Source organism: Nyctereutes procyonoides, unplaced genomic scaffold (genome assembly GCF_905146905.1).
Source record: "Nyctereutes procyonoides isolate TBG_1078 unplaced genomic scaffold, NYPRO_anot_genome, whole genome shotgun sequence".
Taxonomy (NCBI): domain Eukaryota; kingdom Metazoa; phylum Chordata; class Mammalia; order Carnivora; family Canidae; genus Nyctereutes; species Nyctereutes procyonoides.
Genome location: NW_026575139.1, coordinates 28,898,994 through 28,920,577, shown reverse-complemented (window position 1 = coordinate 28,920,577; position 21,584 = coordinate 28,898,994). Strand labels below are relative to the sequence as shown.

The 21,584-nt window shown below is 47.9% G+C and overlaps 1 protein-coding gene across 4 annotated transcripts in view; it reads left to right on the top strand.

Annotated features, from left to right (window-relative positions):
• SMOC1 (SPARC related modular calcium binding 1) overlaps positions 1 to 21,584 on the top strand; it is a 155,080-nt gene that overhangs the window by 48,202 nt on the left and 85,294 nt on the right. The window lies entirely within an intron of this gene.

The window sequence follows — 21,584 nt, the reverse complement described above, 5'->3', positions numbered from 1 at the left end:
TTCTGCCTCCTAGTCCTGGTGACTGATGCCCCCAACATACCCTTCCCACCTCTGCACATCTCCTGCCAGGTCACCGAGTGACGACAATACAGTTGGTCCCATGAGTCATCTGCTGGGTCACCTCACTCAGAAGGTCTGTGTGGCACTTGCCTTGTGCCAAAGACATTTCTGAGGGTAGCCAGAGCTGTGCTTGGGGTGAGGGTCAGGGATATTGAGTCTTCTGTGGAAACTTAGTTTAAATTGTTTGAACCAAACTGTGGCTTTGGGGAAGGATCTTTTTCCCTTTGGCAGCCGACAGGGTGCAGAGTAACACCACCCAGCTACTTCCCAACATTCCTGGGTGGGAGCCAGCAGCCGGGTCCCTGGACGGAGTTGGAGGGTCAGAGGGCTGAGGAGGCCCCCCCTCCAACCCTACTCCCCACCCCAGTCCCCACCCAGGGACACCAGAGCTAGAGTTGCTGGCCTCCAGGGTTGGGGCTTAGGAAAGCTCCCTCTCCCAGGAGGACCCGGAGAGACTGTCCCGAGAGGAGCCTGGCTGGAGGGAGCGCTTCTGAAGCTCACTCCCTGACAAGGACACTCATCCATCCTCCAGTGCCTACAGCGGCTCTTGGCCTGGAGCAGGGAATGCAGGAGCTGACCTAATTACATCGCATTTACTGAAGCAGGCTGGAACCAGAAGATGGTGACAGCCATTTCCAGAATCTTCCTCTAAACCACCTCCTGTATTGATTCTTTCTTTCCATCCCCACTGCCACTGGGTCTCCCAGGCCCCTGTCAACACCTCCTGTCTGGATTTCTGCCAGTGGCTCTTCACTGCCCATTCTGGGTTTATGCTCTTTCCCGCTGGTCCCTTCTCCCTGCTGCAGTCAGATCAACCAGTGGAAAACACCAGTTTTATGAAGTGACTTTCCTCCCAGGCCTCCAAGGGGTCCCTGTGGCCCGAAGGAATGAGGCCCCCTGCTCCATCTTCACACGGATGTTCTGCTGCAGCCCTACTGGTCTGTCCTCTCCCCTGCGCCTGCACAGTCGGGCTGTCTTGCTGAAAGTGCCCTCGGTCCTCTCGGCTTGGCCGGGAGCATGAGCGTTATTTACCCTCCAAGGAGCCTGCGTCCTGTACCCTCTGCGCGGACCTGAGGCCTCAGCAACTCCTTCTGATCTGCTGGGCCACCTGCTGGCCCTGCTCAGACAGTCGGTCCTGGAGGCAGGCAGCGTTGGCTCCTTCTTCCTGGTTGATTTTTCTCTCCTCACCCAGAGCATTGGGTTCTGGGATGAAGGAGGCAGACCGCGTTCTTCTGCAGCTGGGGGGGTGGGGGAGGTGGGGGGCTCTAATGGGTGCTTGAGAAACAACTGCTGAGGGGCCCTGGGTGGTTCACTCAGGTCATGATCTTTGGGTCTTGGGATCGAGTCCTACATCGGGCTCCCTGATCGGTGGGAGACTGCTTCTCCCTCTGCCTTCTTCCCCCTGCTCATGCTCCATCTCTCAAATAAATATAATCTTAAAAAAAAAAAAAAGGAAAAGAAAGAAAGAATTGCTGAGTTGATCCAAAGGAAATATGCTAGAGTCGCAGCATAAGGGACTTAGCTTAGACTCAAGGGAAGACGTCTGGAGAACAGTTAGCTGTTTAGGAGGGATGACCGAGGAAGGTTATAGCTGTACCAGGTTTCGTGCTGTCTGTGAACACAAGAGAAAACTCTCCTGAGGAAGGTGGGTAAATGTGCAGTGATAGTGGCAGCAGCCTTGGAGCTCTTGTAGGGAGAGGTGGGGAAGGAAGGAAGGAAGGAAGGAAGGAAGGAAGGAAGGAAGGAAGGAAGGAAGGAAGGGAGGAAAGGGCCATCCTTCAGTTTTAGCCTCCTTTTTGGACTCCAGATTTTTGGCCAGAATCTGCCTTTCTACTTCTGATTCTCGTCTTGGGCACAGGGCTTTCTCCACGCTCCCTCTTGTTCCTTAGCCATGGTCAGGCCATAACTGAACTGGAGTCAAGGGGTGGGAAGAGAAGGGAAGCAGGAGGCACGCAGCGGGGAAGGGATGCCAGCCTTATTAGGGCCTGCGCCACGGAGCTGGCGCTGTTCACCCGCCCCAGGAGCCCCCAGCCAAAGAGTGGTGGTGCTAGCCGTGACCGGAAACCTCAGGTGTTCACCTACAGCCACCAGATGTGCCACTGGGGGTCTGGTGCTGGCACGCCATGTCTTCCGTGCCAGCGGAAGGTGTCTAACCGGCAGGGAAGATTGCTCTGGTTTGCCAGAGATGGGTGGGACCCCGGGCACAGTGCCCCGAAGAGGCACCCTTCTGGAAGGCCCCCCTGGGGGAGACTGTGGGACCCTGGTGTTGTAGTAACCTTGGAGGTGTGTTTTACATGCTGTGCATGCCTGTAAAGCCAGATCACAGCTGAGATGCAGGCGATGACCTTCCTCTGCTCTCTGGGCACCTCTGAGGAGGGCACCCCTGACCTGCTGCAAGGCTGCCCTCAGCCCCATGGCACCTATCTCTCTCCGGGAGTGCAGGGAGGGTGTAGAGTGAAAGGAGCAACACAAGTGAAAAACAGAGGCAGCCATAAAGGAGTCAGGAGGAAAGGGGGCAGTTAGAGCCAGAGGGAGTTTTGGTGCCCTTTGGGCTTAAGATGTTGCATTGTGCGTACAGGTGCCATCTCCTTCCTGCTCTCAGTGGCTAGATTGGGGCACTCATTGGCCCTCTGCTCTAGTCATTCAAGGGTGGTCCTTGTGCTTTGCGAACCCCTGTGCCCCAAGAGGGAGAGACACTGATGGCTCTCCCCTGGTGACCACAAAAGTGGTGATGGGAAGGAGGGAGGGAGCAGAGGTGCTCTGTCAGGATTGAACACTCTGGGGGGACGAGGACAGTGGTCTTCTTCTGTCACCCTGCAAGTAATTTTGAGCAATTGTGAGATAAGACACACTAGATGAGACCAGCCTCGGAAAGCACTTCTCAGACTTGTTGAAGACGTGAACTCTTCCATTAAATCAAACCATATTTTTAGTGTGTGTAGGGTGACATACATACTCTGCTGTGGAAAGCAAAACTTTGAAATTGGTAGGGTCCTTGGAGTTTTGCCCATAGAAAGGCATAGGCTAAATAAATAAATAAATAAATAAATAAATAAATAAATAAATAGAATTAAAAAAAATAAAGAATATAGCTTGGTTGCAAAATGAATCCTTAAGGTAAAGTTTTTATTTTATTGGTTAATTTAAGTGAGCGACCCTTATTGGAAAGAATGAGACCTAACAAAGTGTTTAAAGAGGCGGTATTTACCTATTGTGAGATTCGGATGGCAAAAGTAGGGTTATGATCACATTATTTTCTCATTTAAGAATTTCCTTGTTGCCATCTTCATAAAACAAGTAGAAGACTTTTTTGACCATAGTTAGGAACAGTGATTCTGTTTTTTAATTTCTAATTTTGTAGAACAAATATTTTCCACTTCTTTTGCTATGGTTCTTGATGATACTGCTGTGGGCTGAAAATCACTGTAATATGAAATTAGAAAGAAATGCACCCACACAGATGTAAAATGCAAAGAAAATGGACTACCTCATAAGATACCCAGAGTTTAGCTTTATTTGCAAAACAATCCCTAGGATCTCCAGAGAGAATATGTGGAATGCAGTTTGAAAAACCCTGAGTTGAGAACAGATGTAATGATATAGTAATATCTAAGATTTATCAAGAATTTTTGATGTGCCAACCAACTCTTTTATCTTCAGATCAGCCTTTGACAGAAACTGCTCTGTTTCCTTGTCTTAACAGATGAGGATACTGAGACTCATAGAGGTACGTATTTTGAATGAGGTCCACAGTCCAGAGATGGGATCCCGGGTCTGTCTACTCAAAGTCTATGCACTTAACACCTGCATTTTCTACCAGGTGCAGATGACTTTCCCAAATAACACTTTTTTTTTTTTTTTTTTTTTTTTTTTACTGTGCCCTGTGAAAGGCTCAGATTTGGTTTCTGTTAAAAATAGCATAGCTGTCTGACAGTTGGGGTATTGAGCTAGTCTGATATCTGTCTTTCCCCCAACTCATATGTGAGAACAGCCCTCTTCCCCACATTAGAAATAGAATGGCATTGACTCTGAGCCCTGTCCCCAATATTTTTACCTGCTGGGAACAGCTCCCAGCCAGGTGAGATGGGGAGATGGGGTGGAGCTGGACCACAGGGGCCAGAAGTATTGGGTTCTGAGAAAGTTGCTGCTGGGGACCAGGTGCTATGGTCTGTTAAGGATCCAGGATCTTTGTTTTGCCCCACTCTTCCCCCACTACCCTCCTGTCCCATCTTTTTTTTTTTTTTTTTAAGAGAATGGGCAGGAGGAGGTTAGAATGTGGTGGCTGGGTAGTAGGAGTCTGTATTTTCTTTACCCAGTTGTACCAGGACATAACCATGTCAGACTGAATTTTCAAAACTCTGAGACTTTATGTAGCCCAAAGCTAGATTGGATAACTCTCGTGGCTCCTCACATTGTGCGTTGATCTGTGATATTGTGGAATCATAGGTCTGGGTTTGGGTTCTGACTGTGTGGCCTTGAGCACAGTTAAGCAATTGCTTAACTATTCTGAACTTCAGTTTTCTCATCTGCAAAGTAGAATGCAAAATATTACCTCTTGGATTGTTAGTACTGATGAAAATAATTTATTTAAAATGCCCAGCACTGTACCCGGGACACAGAAGTCATACAATAAAAGAAATATGCGCCCCCCCACCCCGATTTATTTCTGCTATGGCCTCTTCCCCTCCAACTTTCTCTTAGAGTGCTTTAAAAGTGTAGCTGTGCAATTAGGTGTTTTATAGTCTAGGTTAGATAAATATAGTCTTCTTTCTTGGAACTTCTGCACTAAAATATAGTGTTTTTTGGCAGTTTTTTGGTGGATACCAAGACTCCAACAGATTTAGATCTGCCATGGAGAATCTATTTAAAGCAAAGAAACTTCTACTTTAAGCATCTTCTTCCAATATGCTTTAAAATGTATCAGGTCTTGAGAGGATATATCTATTGAGGTAAAAAGGGGCAATTTAGAAATTGTCTTTTTCTGCTTTCCCTACAAGGATAGTTTCTTGTATAAGATCAAGTGTTCCAGAATATTACCCTTAGCCCTATCCCCTTGGAGGCCGGTCTGGGAGACAGTTATCCCCTGGATCTTTTTTTTTTTTTTAAGATTTATTTATTTATTTTTAGAGAAGAGAGAGCAAGCAGGAGCAGGAGGGGCAGAGGGTGAGGGAGAGAGAATCCCAAGCAGACTCCATGCTAAGCATGGAGCCCGATGGAAAACTTGATCTCATGACCCTGAAGTCACGACCTGAGCTGAAGTCACAAGTCGGATAACTTAACTGACTTGTGCCACCCAGGCATCCCTCATCCTTGGGATCTTGATATAGTCTGAGTACTCTGGCTAGGTTGAACTACATACATCAGGAGTTGGTGTTAGACCCTCACAAGTCCGTCTTTCAGAGAGTTCTCTGGGTTCTCCTTAGAGTCAATCTGTTTTTCTGGTTCAGCTGAGGAAGAACATTGTCTTTTGTCAGGGGTGGAGCAGCCATGTTATAATTCAGACCAAGAAGAACCTTCCACAAGATATTTGGCGCATGTGGGTCCCATGTCCTGTGTTGGCTTACACCATCCTTGAAGTCTGTGCCTGGGTCCTGACTTTGTTGTTTTTTTTAATTTTTTTAATTTATTTACGATAGTCATACAGAGAGAGAGAGAGAGAGAGAGAGGCAGAGACACAGGCAGAGGGAGAAGCAGGGTCCATGCACCGGGAGCCTGACGTGGGATTCGATCCCGGGATTCCAGGATCGCGCCCTGGGCCAAAGGCAGGCGCCAAACCACTGCGCCACCCAGGGATCCCTGGGTCCTGACTTTGGAGCCTAGTGGCCCTAAGGGCTTAGAAGGACATCATCTGTATGTGAAATATGAACTGCAGGATTGTAGAGACCCAGCACAGCCCATAAGGGTGGGGACTGGACCAGTGTATTCCACACAGTATGCCCAGTGGCCTCTACTATGCCTGGCCCAGAGAGGGGTTAATAAACTTCTATCCAATAATAAATTTCTATCCAATGAATGAATGCAGCAGGTTATGGAGCTAAGATGCAAAACTACCTTATAGGCTTTAGTTTACTTTGCAAAGAAGTAAATGCAAGGACATTTTTGTTCGAATGGCAATTTTCAGGAATGATAGGAGAACAGCTAGCCCTCTGCTTCCCTCCTGTACACTTGAAGCTGGAGCTGCTGGTTTTGCAAGGCCTTATTTTTAGCCATGTTTTTTTCACTCCTCTTGCATACCCTCATATGACAACATATTCATCACCCTGTACTTTGATGTTGGTGTAGGCACGTGTGTGCCTTTCAGAGGCTGCTGGATGCTGCCGGCAGGTCCCATCACAGCACTCCTTAGGACTAGCAGATTGGAGCCCGTCGTGACTGGTGAGATGCAGAGTCTAGACTGCCTGGCTGTGCCTCCTGAACTGAAGATGGAGACAATGTGGTGATGAGGCTGTCACTGGGATGGATGCTGCTGGAGGGCCATCTGGGCCCAGTGTGATGCCCCATGGGAAGTTCGGTGGCTATTTACAGGAGGTGCGTGTGATACAGAAGAACAGGAAACCTGATCAGACTCCAGGAGATAAAGAAGCTGGGAGCTCCCACTTGAAGCGAGGACAGACTTCTTCCAGTCGCTGGCCTCTGTGGGCCATTGGCTCTCAGGCTGTTATGAGCCTGAGGGGAGACCAGAGTTTGGGGTAGAGCTCTGGGGACAAATGTGCTTAAGAGGCAGGTCTGTGGGGTGGCTCAGTGGTGGAGTGTCTGCCTTTGACTCAGGTCATGATCCTGGAATCCTTGGATCGAGTCCCACATTGGGCTCCCCACAGGGAGCCTGCTTCTCCCTCTGTCTGTGTCTCTCCCTCTCTCTCTCTGTCTCTCATAAATAAATAAATAAAATCTAAAAAAAAAAAAAAAAGAAGGCAGTTCTGGATCAATCTATTGGAGTTTCATGTGCTTCACCTCAACCCCCCTAATAGGAAACTTGGAAAATAAAGAAAAATACAAAGGGAACAAACAAACAAACCTGTTTTACCATTTAGAGATGGCCGCTGCTAACATTTTGGTATATTTCCTTCTATCTTTTGCTTCCTCTTCCCTCCTTCTCTCTCTATCTCCCTGAAGTGGGAGGAAGATGTACAGATGTATATATGTGTATGTGTGTATTGTATATGTATTACATATATGCCTGTGTGTGTATATATATTCACATACATCTGTTACCTATTGATATTATCCATCTGTCTCCACACATACATATATATTTGCTATTCTGCTTTGGTTTTGCTTACCTTTATATAGTGAACGTTTCCTTGGCTAATAAAAAGTCTTGAGAACTCCTTCGGAGCCTGGATTAGAAGTCTTCAGTGCTGAGTCTTTGTGGGCATCATGCCTCACATCAGAACGCCCGAGAAGTTCAAGTCCTTGCTTGGTGTGCCCAGAGGCTCTCCCAAGTAGATCCAGCCTACCTCTGCTGTATGTCTTCTGCAGGCTTGCTCCCCAGACACATGCTGCTTGGTGCAAAGGTAGATGTCCTCTCAATCAGGTTGTCTGGCCCGGTGTTTGAGGGCTATGTGGACCTAAGGCTTATGAATGTCTGGCCTGAAAGAAAAAGATTCCCTAAAGTCAAATACAGGCTTTATCCTTCAAAGAAAGACTTTCTCTGTGCCCAGGAACTAGAATGGTCAGAAAGCTGAAGAACTATTCTCTCTCCCTCAGGAGTGGGCTTGCTTTGGTTTTCCACTAATCTTCCATTCCTGCCTGTAGAATTTGACATGGTCCTGTTTACTTTTCCTTGGCCCAGTTTGGGTCAACAGGATTTCTGTCCTGCCCAGAACAGCCGCATGCTTGTGTGAAGTAGGACGTGAACCTGGGCTCTGGACAGCAGTAATTAATCCTTGTCTGAGCGACGCAGTGGGGATTTATAGCCCAAGATGGTCTGACAGCACTGGGTTTTACATGGCACATGGCAGTCCCACATGGGCCAAACTATTTCTTCTTGTCTTTTGTCTGTAAGTGGCTTTACGGCAGTGTGTGTGTGTGTGTGTGTGTGTGTGTGTGTGTGTGTGTGCATGTGAGTGAGCACACGTGTGTACGCATTTGTTTGGTGATCTGGCAAACCAGACCCCAGCACCAGGACAGCAGGATCTCAAGATGACCATGGAAGTAGCAGTAAAAGGACACACACAGTGTGAGCACACACAGGCCAACATAATTTGATGACATAGCAAGACTGGGATTTCCTCTTCTGTTTGTTTCAGCCTGTACTCGCTCAGCTTTCATCCCCAGGGCTTAGTGCTGTGAGGGAGTGGATTTCCTCAAGTGCTGGGGATAAAGTGCTTCTTCCTCTGTTATCTCCCTTGTCAATAGAAACTGCTCCACTGTGTAAGTGGATATGAAGATGAGCCTATATATATATATATATATATATATATATATATATATATATATGTGCCACAGTATCTTGACCAAATGAAACAGGCATTAAAATGACATTGAAAGTACACTAGTTTCTCTGTTGAATGATTATGGAACCATGAAATAATTCCCAGGAGCCTGATGGATGTAATACTCCTGTCTCTTCCTCCCACCACATTTAGACTTTGTGTGGAAGTCTTCTATCTTGGGTGGGCTCGGGTGGAGCTGGTGTCAGTAATGAGAGCAGTCCATGGTAAGAGTCAGAGGGCTCACTGCAACATACGTGAGGGGCCAAATACTTTCTGAGGTCAGGAAACTAATAGCAGCACCAAGAATCCTAAGTAGTAGTCTTATGAGGGCTAAAGGCAGCCCTTTGGAGGAATGAGAAAGGGGACTTGGCCAGCACGAGTGTCTGTTCTTTGGGTTAAGTGAGTCAGTCCTAAAAGAGGCTTGGGGGATTCTCTGCCACCCAGGATGCTGGGGGGCTGTCGGCGTGAGGGCTGCACACCGCAGGGTGTCAGGGCGCTCACCTGGCTCAATTGTCCTGTCGCAGGAGGGACTAGGAGTGTCTGATCATGATGGGGTGGTGGGAGGCCTCACTAGATAGGGTCTCCATTCAGTTCCCTTGGGGAAAACATTATCCTGTGGAAGGATTGACATCTGAGAGTGCAAAGTAAATCCACGAGGAGAGGGAAATAGACTTTTAGTGCTGTTGCTTTTTCAAGTAACTCAGCTAGCAGCTTGCTTCTTCAACGTATTTGACCCTAGACTCTTGAACCAAGGCTAGTGACTGTGCCCCCCAGAAGATATTTCCGAGTGTGTGTACGTGTGCACACGTGCATGTATGGTGGCCCATATAGTGGACATGGTCTTAACTCAGTTGTAAACAGATTCAGTCGACTAGCTCCTTTTTGGGTGGACTGTTCACCTCCCACCCACCTCAAACTCTCCACCCTGCTCTGGGCCAAGCGTTGTGAGCTTTATTTCTGCCACATTATGAGCTACTGAGACATTTTGCTGACCAGCCTGGGAGCCTGACAACCATATGCAGTGTCACTATTGCGGAAAATTGATCTCCAGATTTTCAGTTGGCCTTTGCAAATTCTTCCTAAGCATGTTTTGACTCCCACAGCCTGCTAAGTAGACTTCTCCCATTAGTGTCTATTCTTATAACTGGTGTTTCCAAACCTCTTTTGTCTGTGATTACAAAATGGCACCACACTTACCTTCACTCCCAAATTGCAATGACCCTCATCTGCTCAAACAGCATTGGGGTGCTTTAAATATTTCCACAAATTAGTCATGATTTTCCCCTTTGCCCAAAGGAACCTCATTGCTGGCAGTGCCCACCATGAGAACACCAGTGTCTGTGCCAATGGAATTCTCTCCAGCTGCTGCCAAAGCTGTGGATTTAGTTGCCAGAGTTGGGCCAGGTTTCATGCAGAGGTGGGGAAAAGACCTGCCTCATTTCTGTGCCTCTTTGTCACCTAGGCCCTCGAGTAGCTCTGTGTGTGCCTAGCATCTCTCAAAGTGATCTTGAGTCTCTTGAACATCCTTTTCAGATTCTGTACCTCCCACATGCCCAGAATCCCATCAATTCTCCTGTGAAAATAATTGTTTGGGGACCTTGTCCTTCCAACCAGAGAGGCTCAGTCACTGCTCAGCACCCAGTTTTATCAGGACTAACCCCAGACCAACCCCCACCCCCATAGTCAGTAGCCCCGATCCTGACCAATCTATCGGGACCAATCTTCACTCATCCCCCTGGTCATAAAATACATGTCACATGCCACTGGGGATAAAATGCTACTAGTGACAATGGGACAGAGTATGGTGGGCCTGGGTCAGGGTATGCAGGAGCCATGTCTGGGTCCCATTGCCACTTAGCCAATATGTTCAGTGGTGTGTTAGAGAGTTCCATTCATAGTAACATCCAGTAAAAACTTGGAGCATGTCACTGGGCAGGGCCTGTGAGAATGTTCAGGATGATTTGTAAGGAGTCACTTGCCTTGGCAGAAGAAATTGGTCCTGCCAGGTGGAGAGATAGTGCTAATATAGCAAATCTTTACTACCAGATGTATGTGTCACTGGGATGAAGGGCTGGGCATCTAAAACCAAATAGGTACTAAAGAGCTCCTTCCCTGGCTCCTTGGCTTTGTGTCCAAGTCTGAGTTCTGTCTTGTAACCCACCATCCCTTGGGTACAGTCCGAATATGAGATCATCAACTTAACCTTTACTTATCTTGTGCCAGTGCTTGTGGGCTGTGAGAATTGGAAGAAATCTGGGTCCTGGGTCCTGGGTCCTGCAGAGTGCTGTGTGTATTTGATTTGGAGTGATGGGGTTTTTCTTTATGCTGGTGGCAGCAGGGGTGGGCAAGCGACTGTCCACACCCTCCCTGCGTGATTCTGGCTCGTGTGTGGTGAGAGGACTGCAAGCAGGAAACAAACATAAATGCTGTTCATATCTGATCGAAAGGCTGATGCCCTGTCGGTGACCAACGAGGGCAGGAAACCGAAACAGCTCTCAAGCTATAAGGACTCAACTCATTCAAGAAGATACTTTTGCCTCCAGTTGTGCTCCGTTTCTTCTTCCTTGCCCACATGCGTGCCTGGGGCCCCCCACAGTCCCTTCATCACTTTGTGGGAGTCCAGCAGGGCTGTGATGGAGTTCACAGACGATCCCCCTGTGGGCAGCATTCCCACTCCTGACAGACAGCTGTTTGGTTCTTGGTGCTTTTAGCTCACCCAGTGGTGCTACCCAGCCACTTCCTTGGCCCCAGTATGCCCCTTCTTCTCCCGTGCTGCTGCACGCAGCTCTCGTAACTTCCTGATCAGTTCCTGGGGTCTTTCATACCCTTGCCAGGGATTTCCATAGCTCAGGTCTGACCTTGTCTTTTACTTCCTTCATTGGCTTCCAATTCTTAAAACAAAAACAAAAACAAAGACAACTGGGAATTTTCAAGATCCTGTCCACGTTCTTGCCCCAACCTGGCCCAAGAGCCTTATTTTTCCCTAAATGGTCATTTCTAATCTATTTTTAAAAACAAGTTTGTGGGGCGCCTGGGTGGCTCGGTCAGTTAAGCGTCTGCCTTCAACTCAGGTCATGATCCCAGGGATCTGGAATCAGGCTCTCTGCTCTGCGGGGCTGGGTGGGGTGGGGAGTCTGCTTCTCCCTCTCCCTCTGCCCCTCCCTCTGCTTATGTTCTGTCTCTCTCCCTCTCAAACAAATAAAAAAAAATCTAAAAAAAAAAAAAAAACGAGTTTGCTTCTTCTGTGTGACTGTCACTGACGCTTAAGATGCCTTTCTGACATCTCTGCCTTTTGTGGAAATCCTTTACAATCCCCTGACAGCCCCTCCTCTGAGAAATCCCCCTGGATCCTTCGCATCTAAGGGAAGACCCCACAGAGCAGGGGGGCAGCTGCTGTCCTCAGCACTCAGCATAGCCCAGGGGCATAATAGGTGCTCCATAATTCTTTGCTGAATGGATGACTTTTTTCTTTCTTTCCCCTCCCTCTTTTCTAAAGAGTTCGCTATACCACCTCTTGGACTTCTTGGCATCCCATGTGCAAACATGCTATCCTTTTGTCTGTGACTTAGGCTTTGCTTCCTGGTTGCTGGTGTTGCAAATATATTCCCTATGGAACTAGCTGTATACATGCCCGTCTTTGCAACTGGCTCAGCTTTGGGAGACAGGGTCTTTATTCTTTTTTTCATAACCCCCAATGCACCTAGCCTGGTAATTGAGGGAGTGGGCAGAGAAAGCTCCAGAAACCTCTTTTTTTTTTTTTTTTTTTTGCCAGAAACCTCTTTGCCTATGGGAGGTCTGATGTGCCATTCAAAACAAACATGCTTTGGTATTATTTTACTTAGGTTTGTGGTTATTTTTGGTTATGGAAATATGATTTACTTAGAGTACAATTCATCCTTTTTAGGTGTCACTTCTATGATTTTTAATGTTTTTTGTAGTTATATGTATGTACTTTTATACGTATCTTTTGTAGTTCTATGACCACGAACGTAACCAAGATAGAGAATATTCTCCCCACCCCTAATCTCTCATGCTTCTCCTCCTACCTCCAATCCCTGGCAATCACTGATATCCGAATAGTTTTGCCTTTTCCAGAATGTCATATCAATGGAGTCATGCAGTGTGTGGCTTTTTGAATCTGGCTTCTTTCATTTACAATCATGCTTTTTTTTTTTTTTTTTTTTTGAAATTTGATAACGTGGACCCTAACGCACACTTTCTCTGCACCGCCTTTCTCATGAATGGGCAGGGGCACACACCCGGTGTGGATGGGTCTGTGCAAAGTGCCGGCTTCTGAGTCAGCACTACCTTTGCAGCCAGCCCTGTGAGTGCCTCTTTGGACGTAGGATCTCAGCTGCTTTGTCGAGCCCACTGGCCCTCCGTCCCTTGCCGTCTCCCACCGTGACACCTGGCCTGAGACAGCCTTCTCCCCTGGGTCCTGACCGGTCATCCCGATAGCTGTGGGGGCGCCCAGTGGAGGCGGAAAGCTGGGTGGATGGGGTGGGGTAACCACTAAATTCCTCCCTTGGGGAGGGGGCAGGGGCGAGGTGACAAAGGTCAGGCCTCTCCTGGCTAAAACAACAGAAGTGTTTCCAGCTGCTAAACAGCTGGAGGGGGCCGTCTGCTTTCCCTCAGCAGCGTGAAAAGCCCTTTAATCGGGGGCGTGCTGTTGTCAGGCCCCACGGTGGAGGTGTGTAGAAGAAGAGCAGACCCTGCCGCCATGGCTGCAGACCCCCCTTCCCTTTGACCTCCCTTATCTCCCCTCGTCCATCTTCTCGCCCCACTCCGAAGCCGCCAGATCGAGACCCCCCTTTGCACCTGTGTAAATGCAGTGGTTGTGGGGTCAGGGAAGGGTGAGAGCAAGCTGGCAGAAATAGGGATGTGGACTTTCCATGCAGATGATGGATTAGATGGCGGGTGGGTGAGTGACGTTTTAATGTGAAATTGCTCTTCGTTCCCAAAGACACAGGCCCCAAGTAAAAAGAGCAAATTCCAGTTTTGCAGATGGTGAAGCGAGTGCGACAAGAGGCTGGTAGTCCCTGGTCAGAGAGTAAGAGACTGAGCTACAGCTAGACATCTGGAATGTAGCTCTCTGCATTTTGTCCCAGGCGCTGGCTCCAGGAGTGGCTTTTTTCCCCTTTTCAATAGCAGAGTTAGCTCAGAAATGCTTTGTAGCACCTGAGTTCTAAACACTTGAGCTGGACTTTGACTTACAAATATCATGGGAAGAATACCCCTCCCTTAGGAAAGCTTGCTTTGCCTGCCCACCGAGGGGCCACCAGTGGAGACCCTGGGCCCAGCTGCCAGAGCTAACGACAGAGCCCCTGCTGCCCCCAGCCATCCTTGGCCTCAGCACTCCGTCCTGTGCCAGAGGAGGCAATGTGATGTAGTAGAAAGAATCTGGCCTTCTGAGGCAGACATAAAGAGTGCTCTGTCACTTACTAGCTTGACCTGACTGAGCCTTGGCTTCTTCCTCGATCATTTGATCAGTAAGTTTTTACTGGGTGCACACTTTGGATGAGGCCCCTGCTGGGCACTTAGGGATCCAGCAGTGTGGCCCCCAAATCTTGGTTCCTGGGCAAGAAACATACAATTAAGCTGCTGTGTCACAATTACAATGTGACACAGACCACAGTGGAAAGTAGAAGCTGTCAAGGAGGCTCGTCACAGGGGGCCCATCTGGGAAGTTGGTACCCCAAAGAAGCAGCATTTGCAGTGAGATTGGAAGGATGAATAGGAGATAGGAGGTTGGGGCACAGTCCGAGGAGAGAGGCCAGCAAGTCCTAAGGCGGGAAGGAACAGCACTGTGGGGCTAACCATTTCTACCCAGATGGGGGCTCCTGGGCGTGAGGGGCCTTTACAGTGTTCCTTACCTATTACCTACACAGCAGGCCCCAGTAGGGATCACTCCCCTTCCCACTCCTTCCAGGTAGGCCTTTGCAGTTTAGGCCAGGAGACTCACCATTACTTACAATCTTACTTCTGTGGAAAAGTGCATTCAAGGTACCAAAAGCCTGGCTTATAATACATGAATCGTTTATACCATTTTATATCATTTGACAGTTGTTCTTATTCAAGTGCATGCATGAGGTAGCTGCAAGAAGAACCAGAGTGCTAATTGCATAGGCTGCTAAATTATCAGAGTTTTCTACCTTGACACATACTCAGTTTGGCACAGCAAGCCTGGGCCTCTCAGATTACTGCCTACTTATGGAGGGGACAACTTCTGGGGGGCTGGGTGAGGAGGATTCCCATGGGGCCAGCCTCATCGGAAATGAGTTGCTTGGCTACTTGATGATGATATCTGCTGTGGGTATATATGGGTCCTGTCTCGGCCCCTCCGGTACATTCCCTTCCATGTCTTTGTGATTTCTTTTCCTTTAATTCAGGGAAAGATCCTGTATTTAATGTATGGCTTTCCTTATCTACTAGATGTTCCTTAAAAAGAAAAAGAAGAACAAACAGCTCATGTTACTCTATGTGTTTGAAAGTTTTAAGCTTTTGGTAGTGGTTGGACAAAGAATATCTCTTTTCACAGTATGTAATTAAAAAAAAAAAAAAAGGAGCCTCCTTTATCCAGGATATGTTTTAGGTAAGGTTTAGCAGTCACACATTCATTCTTCAAACATGTATTGAACAACTGCTTTTATTTTATTTTATTTTTTTAAAATTTTTATTTATTTATGATAGTCACACAGGGAGAGAGAGAGAGAGAGGCAGAGACACAGGCAGAGGGAGAAGCAGGCTCCATGCACTGGGAGCCCGACGTGGGATTTGATCCCGGGTCTCCAGGATAGTGCCCTGGGCCAAAGGCAGGCGCCAAACCACTGCGCCACCCAGGGATCCCGAACAACTGCTTTTAGATCAGGCACTGCGTTAAGCCCTGTACATATCAAGGGAACAAGATAGTCCTTCATAGACATGTAAACACACATGAACATGATGCAGCAGGAGCTCCAAGGAGCTAGTGATGGTGTTTACACATGAAAACGTTTGCTCCTTGGGATGATAACCTCAGTGCAGTATGAATTTGAACTGGAATGGGGAGGAAAGGGTGGCAGTACAGTCAGACATCTAAGCAAGAGATAAAGGACTGAATGAATCATCATCATGGGTAAATAAGGAGAGCCTGCTGGAGAAAGAGGCACAGCCAATCCTGCCTAATTATTTCAGATGCTCCAACTGAGGCCTCAGTGAGTGAAGCCACCGTGGATGTTCCAGTCCTAGCCAAGCTCCCAGCTGAGTGCAGCCCAAATGTGTTACTTCAGCTGACACCACATGGAGCAGAAGAACCTCCCAGCTGAGCCCAGCCAACCCATAGACTTGAGAGAAATGATTATTTGTTCAAAGCCACTGAGTATGGGAGTGGTTTGCTTTGTAGCAACATATAAGCAAAGCAAAAATCTAGAAAGTGAGTAGCCATAACTGTGTTATGCATAAATTTGTTAAAAAGAAACCCCCAGTCAGTTGAGATCTCAGGGACCTGGATTTTTGAACCTGAAATGATAAAGGGGAGTGCCACTTGCCAGTCCAAATAGTGGCCTTTGCATTTCTAAGCCTAGTAGCTGGGCCACTGCCCTGGTTGTTTAGTACAGCTCTTGCTGCCTCTTCTACACCTGGGAAAAATAGAGAGATAGACATGTTACCAAAAAAAAATGCTTATTTAGAATATCAGATACTAGTTAAGTCAGCTTGGTATAGGTGGAAGTTAAGACTGTGAAACCAGTTCCATGTTATAAAGGATGGAACATCTCCTCCCAGATGGACCCTTAGGCTGTCTCCTGTTCCCTATATTGTCATAGAAACCTGGTAGTCAGACCTAACAGAGCTTGTGGTACTAGAGTGGTCTCTCTGTGCAAGCACTGTGGCCAGGTTTGCGTTCTACTCTTCTGGAGCCTGAAGGGGAAGATGGGCATGTGTGTGTTTCAGACAGAGGGGTTGTTGCTCTGACACTGATTTCATCTATCTCTTTCTCTTCGAAGGAGAAAACGGCCCCCAGTCGGTAGCTTACTACTTTTCCACTAGGAAGGATGGAGTGTTTACATGTATTTCAAGTGCTTGTCCTACGTTACAAATGTGAGCAGAACACAAACTGCTGTGTGTTTGCTTTGGAATCATTCACTCCCCAAGGAGAGAGGGTAGGAGTAGCGATGATTGCAAACTCACAATTGTCCTGGCCCCTTTTGTTTGCTTTCCGTATTACACAATCATATTTAGCATAATTGTTTTGTTTTTGTTGTCTTTTGGTTTGGAAGAAGGGAGGAAATGTATGCGAGGATTTTTTTTTTTTTATGAAAATACTATCCCCTTCCCCTGCCCGAAGGAGATGGTTCATGCTTTGTCTAGCTGGGGAGACAGCTTGCACCCACCCAACACCAAAACCTTCCTTCACCTATGCCTGCTCTTGAGCCCACAACAGACATCTGTGGCTCGGGGTTTCAGGTTCCTGCTGGGTGACTCAGACTCTGAGTTTGGTCTGTGTGCTGAGAGAACTGACCCAGGCCACAGGCTGGTACTTGGGACTTGTAGCTTGAGCTCCTGACTCCTGCAGAAGAGAGGAAGAAGCCACTGTTGTGACTTCAGGTAGACTCAGGAACTCCTGGAATGCCCTGCTGTTGACCAATAAACAATGAACTGATCTCATACCAGTTTCAAAATGCAGAAATTATCTTCAGGCTCTGGTTCTTTTTTGCCTTGGTCCAAAGAGTCTCAGCTTGGCTCAACTAGGGGAAGCTCCAGGGAGAATGAACCTCTCTCCTTCTGCCTCTATAACGGTGCTCCTGAATATGGTAGCGCCTAGCCACATGTGGCTATGCAAATTTAACTAAAATAAAATGCAACTAAAAATTTAGTTCCGCAGTTGCATTAGCTACATTTTAGTGCTTAATAGCCACATGTGGTTTGTACTGGGTTAGACAGCACAGATATAGAACATATTTGTCATTGCAGACAGTTCTGTTGGGCTGTGTGGCTTTTAGTTAGCATGGCAGGGCCCCTAGGATTAAATTCTCTCCAAGTCCTGCAGTGTCCTGTTCTCTTGCTGTCTGGCTACTGTCTGCTTGTTTGTCTCCACCCTAGAGTGCAAGCCCAGTGGGGGAAGGACTTTGTTGGTTGTGTTCTGCTTGCCAGGCCTCATGCAGTGCTAGGTGCAGAGTGCTGGCTTGTTGAGTACAAAAGATGAATGGATGGCTGAATAAGCAGTGTTTGTGGATGCAAAGTAATCCCCTTGGGGCCCTGGAGGTTTGGGTGATCATATTAGGGCATAGTTGTCCTATTAAAAGTCCACTTTATAAAACTCATTGCCCTTTTTTTTTTTTTTTTGTGGAAAACAACCACAAATACACACAGTTCCTAAAACAGATGAAAATGAGACACCACAGTCGGTGGAAGACAGTCTTTTAGCAATGGCTCCATGCTGTCTTGGAACTTTTTTACTTGGCCTCAGGGGCCAGTAATTTCTAGATGGAACCTTTTGGGAGCCCTTGTGGAGGTGGGAAGGATCTCCACGTATTGGGGTAGGTGGGGCTTCTTCTGACGCTCTTTAACCTGTCTACTTGCAGACAGAATGTTCCCCTAGTCATTACGCTGGTCTCTGGCACAGCTGCCGTAGCGTCTCTGTTGGCTCAGAGCTGGCCATTTCCAAACCAAATTTATGGCTTGTAGTTCTATGCCACAGTGACGCCCACAGCTCTCTTCTCCCGTGAGCTGAAGAAGAGAGAACAGGGCAATCTCCTAGAGTTTGAAAAGACCCTTTGTCTTTTTCTATCACTGCTTTTTAAGGTGAGCGAGGGCCCTGAGGAGCTTCTCCCAATAGGCTTCAGGTGCCCAGAAAGCAGGCCTGTCTTGTCTGGATCTTTAGTGGTTGGCAGCTGGCACATAGTAGGCTCTTGGTAAATGGTTTCTGGGTTTGTGAATCCAATTCTGCAACTGGGTCAGCATTTCTATTCACAGCCTTGCTCTGTTATATTAAAAGGCAGTTTTGGTGTAGTTGGAAGCAGAGCTCTGAAAGGGGCCGTGGGTGTCAGTTTCAACACTCACATGTACGAGCTTGAAGGAGTCACCTGGGGTTTGGTTTCCTCATTTGTAAAATAAGGATTATAACTTACCCTGCCTCCTAGGGTTAAATTCGTTTATATTTCATAAGTGATACCTAAATATCAGCTTTTATTATTATTGTTCTACAGATTTAAGGTCTGGCTATCAAATCCCTTTTGTGACCAAGGATGAGTTCCTTGGTTTTCCCAGGCATTGGAAGATACAGGTAGTTCTGGGGTGCCTGGGTGGCTTGGTTGATGAAGCATCTGACTCTGGATCTCTGCTCATGAATCTTGATCTCAGGGTCATGAATTCAAGTCCTGCACTGGGCTCAGTGCTGGGTGTGAATCCTACTTAAAAAAAAAGAAAAAATATGGATATGGATAGTCCTTGGTGACCATGAGAAAATAAGGCATGTCCTTGACTCCTGCTGATTCCCACAGCAAAATAACCTGACAAAGTAGAGCTTATGAGCATGTCTCGTTTCAGGTAGGTAGCACATAGGCCCACAAGTGAGAAGGCAGTCGTGTGATAATAGCAGCACCTTGAACTGCTCTTGGACAGTTCTAGGGTCACTGGTTGGCCTGGAAGCCTGGGCAGAAGGATGCCAGCGCCACCCTGGCTTGGTGTGGGCTGTTCACCAGGCAGGGTTATAGAGCCAGGTCTGGCTGCATTCAGGCAAGTTAGGAATGAGTCTGGGAGGACCACACAGAGGGAGGAAGAGAAACATTTGAGGCCAGTTTTGCTAGTCATAGCCACCTGTGTCCTGTGCCCATTCAGGAGCCCGGGGCCAGGGCTTCCCAAGCCTACCTCATTCAGCTGAACCTTTGCATTCCAAGTTTTCCATGGTACACAGTCAGTTGTAGATGGGAGGAATTGGTCATGGCAGAGGGGTCTGGGTGGGGTAGAAGAGAAAAGACCCACTCTCAATCTGAGAGACAACTTAGGTTTTGAGGTGGAGCCAGGGTAGGAAGCTGTGGATCACCTCTGCCCATGACGTAATGCAGGGGGGACGGGGAAAGTTCAGAGCATGGGAGTGGGGGAGTGGCCCAGTCATCTCCTGAGGTGGCAGGAACCTATGAGGCCAGGCTTGTCACACTGCACCAGCTGATTTTGAGGTAATGCCATGTGTGAGATGCTTCTACAGGACAGGACCAACTGCATCCTCCAAATGCTCAAGTGCCCCAGCTTTGTTCTAGATGTTGGGGATGCATTCACAGTCAAAACAGACATCCTCCTTGTCTTTGCTGGGTTCAGCGTTGGGGATTCTATTGTCAATCAGATCATACAATTCATCATCACAAACTGTGTTAAGTGCCATGAAGGAAAAGTGAGGTGTGAGAGGTTATAGGGGACCCATGCTCATTGGACTTAAAGGAGTCACTTGAGGAGTGACTTGAAGGGCTTGAAGAAGTTGCTCCTGAATGGGCACAGGACGCAGGTGACAGTCGGAGGAAGCCTCCTAAAAGATGCTATGAGCTGAAATGTGAGGTAGGGGTGGGAGGAAAGGAGAAGGAACAGTATGACCAAAGGCCTGAAGGTAGGAGCAAATGTAGCTTATTTGAGAACCGGCAAGCCGGCCAGTCTACCCGACCAGAGACCAGTAGTGAGCAAGGTGGGGCGAAGCAGTGAGAGCCAAGGCCAGGGAGGGGGCCCAGGGTCAGATTCTGTTAGGCCTAGGAGACCACGTGAAGGAACACCACTGTAGGGTTTAAAGCAGGGACAAGCTAAGGGGCGGAATGAGGCTGGGGATCCCATGCAGGGCTGAAATGTGGATGATATACCACCCCCTCCCACTATCTTGTGAGCTTAAACTCTTTCCTCTGTGTGGCAGCCTGGGAGGCACTGGGCTTCCTCTGGGTATGACCCTCTATAGTTTTGGAGGAGTGTCGGAGCACCTGACTCTATCGTGAGACATTATCAGGACATTCCCCTCTGGGCTTGGGCAGGACTCAGGTTGCACCTGCGCATGTAGGAGCCCCAAGGGCCTTCGGGGAAGACAAGTTGTGCTGTCCATCCTGAGGAGGCCTGCATGGTTTCAGCCCTCAGCTGCTCCCTCCCTGCGCTGAGCAGCCAGTACCCAGGCCTGAGGTCAGGGTAGTAGGAGGCTTTGGTTTTACACTTGGGAGGCAGTCTGTGTACTAGTGGATGGGCTTGGACTCTATTGAAATTTGGCCAGTTTGGTGGGGGTGAAGCGGGGGGCGGGGTGGTGGTGGAGGGGGTGGTGTGTGTTCCAAATGCTCCCCTGAAGGATGTGATACTGTCTCCAGATTCCCTCTGCTGTTCTGGAAAAGAGCCTGAAGATACATCTGAAACAGGGGTTGTATTCACACCTTCCCTAAGAGCTTGGTATGATTATTCAGTCAATTCTAGTGTCACTGATGGCCAGATGTGTGCTTATGACATTGCCATGCATTATTGTGGGACATGCATTCTGTCATCTTGTGCTGATTGAGAGCCTTGAGTGGGCCTAGAACTCTGCTATTTAGGGGTGGATCAGAGTGGATCTAGCTTTCAAGGCCCATGCAGCCTAATCATGGGTTATTCAACAGAAGCTCATGGATTGTATGGTCCAATTATTATTTTCCAGCTGTATCCTATTGCTAACAGGGCTTCACTGGTAAAAGGGTTCATGGTCAAATAAGTGGGAGGTGCATTGTCCTACATGCCCCTTGATCTGCTTATCTGTTGGTGTATAACAAGCTCACAAAACTTGATGGCTTAATACAACGATTTATTATTATTTCTTACAGCTCAATGGGTTGGCGGGGCTCACCTGGGTGATTCTCACTTGGGGTGTCTCATGCAATTACTTATTTTTATCTGGTAGTTACAATCAGGTGGTAGTGGGGAGCAGACTCATCTAATAGTTTTTCTCTCACTTGGCTCTGTGCCTGGGTTGGTTGGCATCTCTCTACCCGTGGTTCTGTCACATGCTAGCTTGGGCTTCCTCATCACGTGGCAGTCTCAGGGTTGTTAAGCTTCTTATGGGATAGCTGAGTTTCCCTAGAGTGAATGTTGCAAGAGGCCTGGGAAGAAACTGCAAAGCTCAGA